This window comes from Cyprinodon variegatus, unplaced genomic scaffold (genome assembly GCF_000732505.1).
Source record: "Cyprinodon variegatus isolate N-32 unplaced genomic scaffold, C_variegatus-1.0 Scaffold305, whole genome shotgun sequence".
NCBI classification, from domain to species: Eukaryota; Metazoa; Chordata; class Actinopteri; order Cyprinodontiformes; family Cyprinodontidae; genus Cyprinodon; species Cyprinodon variegatus.
In genome coordinates, this window is record NW_015150758.1 from 904,719 (window position 1) to 912,742 (window position 8,024).

The 8,024-nt window shown below is 38.3% G+C and overlaps 1 long non-coding RNA gene across 2 annotated transcripts; it reads right to left on the minus strand.

Moving 5' to 3' along the window:
- Positions 1 to 2,002: 2,002 nt before the first annotated feature.
- LOC107090636 lies at positions 2,003 to 7,589 on the minus strand. 2 transcript variants are annotated; one of them, XR_001481490.1, is made up of 5 exons: positions 7,550 to 7,589; positions 7,014 to 7,049; positions 3,198 to 3,224; positions 2,920 to 3,102; positions 2,003 to 2,769 (listed from the first exon to the last, which is right to left on the minus strand). It is a non-coding gene; the product is annotated as an uncharacterized LOC107090636 (long non-coding RNA). The 2 variants fall into 2 exon arrangements; XR_001481491.1 differs by having other exon boundaries at positions 7,516 to 7,576.
- Positions 7,590 to 8,024: the final 435 nt, after the last annotated feature.

Genomic DNA, 8,024 nt, shown 5'->3' on the forward strand with positions numbered 1-8,024 from the left:
TTCATTTTTAAAATATCCAGCAATAACTTTAGGACCACTTCTTGTGGAGAAAGCATGAACCCATATCATTTGTCTGGAAAATGTATTGGTTGCCCTAGTAATACAGATACCAAATGGCTTCAGTTTATCATAGGACTTAACATGCAACAAGAAATTAGGTCCAGGATTCATATATATGAGTCGCATCAGCCTTCTTCTCCACCTTTGTTTCACACCCCTTGGGTCCAGAAATTCTAACAGACGTCTCACTATATTCTGAGTTACAACATGTCCCTGTTGAACACATTTAAGGTGGTGAAACTTATATCCATGCAGGCTCGTATAACTCTCCAGCTGTTCAAGGAGGAAGGCGGCCACATTTAGAGGATCTAATTGATATTTTCTTCTAACAAGTCCCAATCTTGGAAGGATTCTTCTTAATGTGCACATGCTAATACTGATCTCATCCACTGTGTACAGCAGCATCAGCATCTCTCTATGTCTTAGAATGAGCATAAAGTAAAACTTGATCAACTCCAGTAAACTTGCCATCGAACGACCTGAGGAGATGACATGCATGATTAAACCATGCCACGTTTACCCGGATAACCTTGTTATGATAGTTATTATTTTCCACCAAAAATTTACTTGGAGCACCAACTTCTGTTTTGTCTAAAATGAGTCTTGTGGACTAAAAGCATACTAGAGCCACCATCTGGATAAAGTTATCACATTTATACAATATAATTATATAGTTTATACAATATACTTATCAGATTTATACAATACAGGGACAGGTGGGCTCTCCTCATCCTCTACATGAAGTACAAGCGCTTCTATGCCTTGTTGACCTGTGAGGTGCTGTTCACAGTCCAGGTGAGGGTGTCTGTTATGTGCACCCCCAGGAATTTGGTGCTGCTAACCACCTTCGCAGTTTGCTATTGATGAGCAATGGAGCATGGTTAGGCCGGTTCTTCCTGAAGATGACGATGATCTTCTTCGTCTTCCCCACATTTAGGATCAGGCTGTTTTCTCTACATCAGCTCACCAGCTGCTCCACCTCCTCTCTGTAGTCCCAGATGTTGTTTTCCCTGATGAGGCCCACCACCGTAGTGTCATCTGCAAACTTCATGATGTGATAGGTGGTGAACCTGGGGATTCAGTTGTGTATCATCAGAGAGAACAGCGGGGGTTTCAGGTCACAGCCGTGAGAGGAGCCTGTGCTCAGGGTGAAGACATCAGAGGTGTTCTGTCTGACCAGGACTGACTGAATTCTGTTGGTTAGGAAGTCTAGCAGCCAATTGCAGAGGGATGAGCTGAAGCCCAGATATTCCAATTATTATATTATTTCAATAGATTTCTGCTATTACAACTCAGAGTCAAGCTTGATATCACTAGAAGTCCCAGAGAATTTCAGTTTTCCTGCAAGCCCCCCTCCCCTCTTCAAGTTTGTGTATTCACTCTGCCTTGCTAGATGTGTCTATTGTAATGCAAATAACCTGTGATTTGACCAGCCCTTCTACATGAGACTGGATAAAGGCTGAAACAAACTGGCATCAGAACAAGAGCATGTTACAAGCACTTTTCATTACCTGCCCCTGCAACATCAGACCTTTTAGCAGAGATATATTGATAAGTCATATCTAAATCTTTTATTTAGGCAAACCTATTGAACAACCAGATATCATAGCGGGCCTAGTTCCTGAGCTGAGAACAGGTCATAACCATGCTTTTGCAACAAGGCAAGGCAGAGCCTTTTTATATTGTCCATTCACCAACAGAACTTTATTTTTGGAGATATTTTTTATTGTTATAAGCCTATAATAGCCAACAATTACTCTATAGATCATTCCGGGGGAACCAGGTCGGCTGAAATTAGAAACACCCATGGTAAGATCTCATGAGGCAAAAACAGCAACAGAAGACAGCTAATGCACTGACATTGGACTATTTTTACAATATATAATCTAACAAAGGCTAATCAGAAAAAAACTGATGCAGAAAACATATTAAGGATGGCACACAAAAGCTTTATTCGTGTTTAGAGCTCTGAACACTCAGTTTCACATCACATCAATAAAGTTATGCAATCTCAGCTGCATGATGTGAGAGTAAACATGGTATGTGACCCATGACTTTTCTGACATAAAGGGTCAAAGTTATTAATAATTGCTAGTCTGTGTTGGAAGCTTTTTGACGATACATGACAGAAAAGTGTTTATATGATTTCAGTAAAAGTATGCACCACAAATTCACCAAAGCTTCTGCAGAGTTATGAGTTTAATATAAGGCCATCATTTGCCTTATTTTGTCTGTACACTGGCCCATATGAAAGTATGAAAAAATAAACAGTGTAGTACATGGCATTCATATAACAGCATAAAGGATAATGCAAAGTACAGTTATCAGAAGGTCATAAAAATTGTCGATGGGACCAACTGACCTGGACCCTTGTTCAAATTAGAAGTTTTCCTTTTTATCGAAAAAAATGAAAAGTTATTTTTTTATAAAAAAACAAATAAAGAACCAAGGATGTTACTGTTAATCCTGCACAGATTTTCGGCAAACTTCTTCTCCAGCTAATTTCGCTGTCGTAATGCAATACCTTTATAATTTTGTTCACCGCCATGTTGTTTTCTGAACATGGCAGTAGCCCTGCCACGGTCTCATGGAATAGGACGTGAACACTCAAGATCACATTTCGAAAGCTTTCTGACCAGTCCATCCCAGCTGTGGAGTAGTTCTCATCTCGGGTATGATGCATCAGGACCAGAATTACCTTATCATGTCCTGTGGACAAAGAAATGAATTAAACAAAAAATAAGAGTGATGGGCCTTCTTAAAGCATTGCCAGAACTGTTCTGTGCTTAAGGCATTACACTAAATATGGAGGAAAAGTTGTGCTATGAAATAGATTTTACAACACCTTAGGCAGATTACCTCTGACCAAATTAATGGCTGCTTCCACATCTGACCCAACACGAGAAGTGACCGGACAAAAAAGCATAGTGATGCAGTTTCTGTGCCTGTCTGTTTTTATCAGTGCTATCTTCTTCTCCAGCTGGTTCAGCACAGTGCGATGAGCTCCAAAGGTTTCCCCCGAAGTGACCACATGGATCCTAACTGTACTTATTAAGCAAGATATGAAATTAAAAAATATAGAGAGAACACAACATCGCTTTTTTCTATACATCCCATGACTAGAGAATCTCACTCACCAAATAAACTTAGAAACACATTTATTCCTAATAAAAAAACAAAAAACAGGAAAGTTAGTTTTACCGGACTCACTTGTACACAGTTAAACATGAAACCAACATTATTATTATTTTTTTTTAACTGGGACATGGTTTCAAAAAAGATTATTTATGCTTGGCCAAAACAGCAGCTATGTTTGGATGCACAGCTTAAACGACACAATCCGTTTCCATTACACTTAATATTGTCATTCTGTGGATGTGGCCTTAATGTTAATCTGAAGCACACGCTTCAGACTGCTAAGCAATACTACAATTAAGCTTTAATAAAAATAAAAAAAACACCCTGTAGAAAAATGCATAGTGCTATGATAATATACTTGTGGCTGTGCTGATCATAACTGAAACAAAACCAGGAAAAATTTTGTTGTAAGGTGAATCAGAGTAAACAGTATTTTCTTTCTAATGAGCAATTACTTACCTGTCTGAATTACATTATTCAATAAGGACAATACAATATTAAAGGAAAATGTATATAAACTGTAGCAAAACATTTTCATCATTAAATCAAAACACATCAGAGTATACAATGAGGAAAATATGTATGGTATTTCACAGGTACTCCCACTTAGAAATTATGAAGGGGTCTGAAATTGTCATAGTAGGTGCATGTCCACTTTGAGAGACATCTAAAAAAAAAAAAAAAATCCAGAAATAATAATATATGTCTTCTTTTTAACTATTTATGTGTAAGATACAGCTAAATCGAGTCACAAATTGAGACTGCATCACACTGATAACACCCAGCCAAATAGAAAATCCATTTTTGCAGCATATATATTCGTTTTTGCACTGCTCTGAACTTCCACACCATGTTTTTTTTCCCCACGCTGTTAACATGCGATCACTGCTGCGCTTTATGAAATGGAAATGTGTATTTCACTGCTAAGCTGCTGCTCATTCACTGTATGAAAGGTGTACAAAAAAAATAATTTTGTATACACTCTGTGTATATAAAAGGACAATTGTATAAGTCTAAGTTCTATAAGTTTAAGTCAAATTAATATTTTAACACCTGTCTATCAGCTAGAATTTTGACCCTCAAAGACCTGATAATCTGCCTTCAAAATTTCCACCTCCACTCCATTAATTATCCTAAATTAGATGTAGGGCTGGGCGATATAGAAAAAAAGCTTATCGATAAAAAAAAATGCATATTGATCGATATCGATAATTATTGAAAAGATTTGAAACCATATTTTATGTGCAGCTCTGCCTGGACTTTTTATAATATTGCTAAATGATTTAATTTTAATAAAAAACACAAACACAGACTTCGAATTAAATCTTTATTTAACCAACTTTTTTAACCATAACAGAATTGTTTTAAAGAAAAATAACTTAAGAGACCTGAGTTATGTTATTAAATACTGACAAAGAACTACTAAAAACTAAAGTGACCAGAAAAGTGACCAAAATAAATATAACAAATAAATAAATGCCCCGCCACCGCCGCCCCCATTTCCTGCTTTAACCTGAGTTATTACTTTGAAGTTGCTGGCCCCTCAGCATTTTTATCTCAATTGTTAGAACTACGTGGGAAACTGCCCAGAACTGAAAATATATATACTGTATATATTTTCCGAAGATTCCTCGGAGGAGAGCCGCACCGGGGCCTAAACAGCTCGTACTCCTGCGGCTGTGAGTGGCTGAGATGAAAAAAAAAAGTTGGTTTCGTTATCAGACTGGTTTTCACTGGTTCCCGACACATTTTCCAGATGACTGTGGTTTGTTTTTGGTCCGACTTGCCATGACCGAAATACTGCCAGACTGCCGAACTATAAAAACCTTTCTTTGAAACAATTTCCTCCGCCTCTCCTTGCTGCGACATCTTCATGTGCTCTGTGTTGTGGTTTGAGAGGGCGGCGCTTGGTGACGGCGTGCCTGGGTCCGCGATTGTGATTGGTTGGGAGGAAGCAGTGACTAGCATAAACCTACATGCTAGGCTACAATGAGAAGGAAGGAAAACTACGTTTCTTTTTTATCGAACTTTTATCGACCCTCTTTTTTTCTATTGCGCCACACGTCTATCGATCGATATATATCGTTATTGAATTATCGCCCAGCCCTAATTAGATGCACCTTTTTGAGGTTGTTAGCTGCATAAAGACACCTGTTCACCCCATACAATCAATAAGAATCCAACTACTAACATGGCCAACACCAAAGAGCTGTCCAAAGACAGTAGAGACAAAATAATAAACCTCCACCATGCTGGAAAGGGCAACGGGGAAATTGCCAAGCAGCTAGTTGAAAAAAGGGCCACTGTTAGAGCCATCATTAGTAAATGGGAAACTAAACACGACGGTAATGTTGCTCCCTCGGACTGGGGCTCCATGCAAGTGCTCAAGAAAGGTGAAAAATCATTCCAGAACTACACAGGAGGAGCTGGTCAATGACCTGAAAAGAGCTGGGATCACTGTTTCCAAGGTTACTGTTGGTAACACACTAAGACTTCATGGTTTGAAATCATACATGAATCGGAAGGTTCCCCTGCTCAAACTAGCACATGTCAAGGGCCAGTCTAAAGTTTTCCAATGTTCATTTGGATGATCCAGATGAGTCATGGGAGAAAATCATGTGGTCAGATGAGACCAAAATAGAACTTTTAATGGAACATAATTCCACTAACCGTGGTTGGAAGAAGAAGAATGACGAGTACTATTTTTAAGAACACCATCTCTACCCTGAAGCATGGGGGTGGTAGCATCATGCTTTGGGGCTGTTTTTCTGCACATGGGACAGGGCGACAACACTGTATTGAGGGTCCTGGCTGGGTCTTCCAACATTAAAATGACCCAAAGCACATAGCCAGTTTCCAGACCTAAACACAATAAAGAATTTTTGGGGGAAGCTCAAACTCAGTGTTTCTCAGCGAAAGCCCAGAAACCTGACTGATCTGGACAAGATCTGTGTGGAGGAGTGAGCCAAAATCTGTCCTGCAGTGTGTGCAAACCTGGTGAAAAATTACAGGAAATGTTTGACCTGTGTAAATACAAACAAAGGCTACTGTACCAAACATTAACATTGGTTTCGGCTGTATAATACAAATAAATAGTTTAAAAATCATACATTGTGGTTTCTGGATTTTTAGTTTTTTAGATTATGTCTCTCACAGTGGACATGCACATGCAATTACAATTTTAGACCCCACCAGGATTTCTAAGTGGGAGAACCTGCTAAATAGCAGGCTGTTCAAAAACTTGTTTTCCTCAATGTATATTTATTGAAGAAGTATTGGTGTTATCATATTAGTGTCTAAATAAATGACAGGGAGCAATGTGCTGAAATCCAGAGATGTGTATGCTTAGAGTTTAGTCATGTAAAACTATATGATCAAGTGTTCTGGCACCAAAAGGTCAGAAATGTTTCCTAGAGATTTTGGTGCATATTGGTGTCACTTAGCTTTTAGCTACTACTGCATACATAAGGTTGGACAAAGGGTTAAAGTTCTTAAAGTTGTCATAGACATGCGTAACAACAAAGGAAAGGGAAAGCAAAAGTGTTTTTCTGCATGGTGCATGTGGACTTGGCACTAATGTGCGTAGAAAATGTCTGTTACTCTTTAATTGTTTGTATTTAAGTTCATTTATAGGGGTGTTAAGGAGAAAGAAAAGTAGCTGAAAATACTACTAACCAATTTCATAATTTTCGGCACAACACTATGAGAACAAATTTAAATTAGTGGTTTGGTTGTAGTAAGAGGCAACAGCTATATGTACAATCTGATATCTAACGAAACTGTACAGAAGTAGCAGCAGGTAAGTTGAAACATACCCCTCCAGATTGTAGACCGGACATCAGACATGGTCACTGAAATCAAAGCCAAGATCACAAAATGTAAATAACATCAAAGTCTTTATATATTGTTTAATTTCAGTAGAAATAACTTTTTTTGGTGTATCTGTACAGAACAAAAAAAAATAGTTATGATATAGGGTAGTAAATCTAATTTCGTAGCTGGCAAAGGAAAAAGGCATTAAACATTTTTCATATGAATTGGCAAAACCCATATCCTTAATTCTAACCAATACACTACGTTTCAGCGGTTGTTTTGAGACAGATCCAACCAGCTAATCTGTGATATTATCAGCTATGTGTTTGCTGTATTTGTAATGAGTGAATTCAAACACACTTGCTTACAGTATGTACTCTCTATGTGCATGTACACACACATAGCCCTTTACTCTCTATGAACATATTAAACAGTTACATTAGTTACATATGACACCTGCCTATTAAAACATTTTAAGAGTAGAAATAATAAAAGACATTTTACCGGTATTCAGTATGTGAAGTGTGTAAAGTCCTACCGTTGCTGTGGTGCTGCTGCTGACTGAAAGTTAGTGAATGTGAGTAAGAGAAAGAACTCATCCACTTTCACTTTTACTTTTAAATGCAGATAAGTCATGTGATTTCCAAGAAGACAAGTCCTGCCCCATGGGTATAAACCCTGTTGTTATGGGAGTAGAAAAGTATTTTTTGAATAATCCAAATGTCATAAGCTCAAAACCTTTGACCCAATATTTAAAGCAGTGTTATGCCATATGCCATGATCATACTTTTTGGACATTAGGAACCAGTGTCCATATTTCATCTTGACATGACATGATGATGTGGAATCAGCTGTGGAATCTCTGCAACAACCCCCGCTTCAGCAAAGCCCCCACATGGAAGCCACCAGAGGTGTGAGGTGTGAAAAACCACCCCCTCTGTAGGGACAGACAAAACCACAGAGCACACAGGATTCTGCCTCTTCTCTCTCTTTCTCCCTCTTCTGATCCAGCC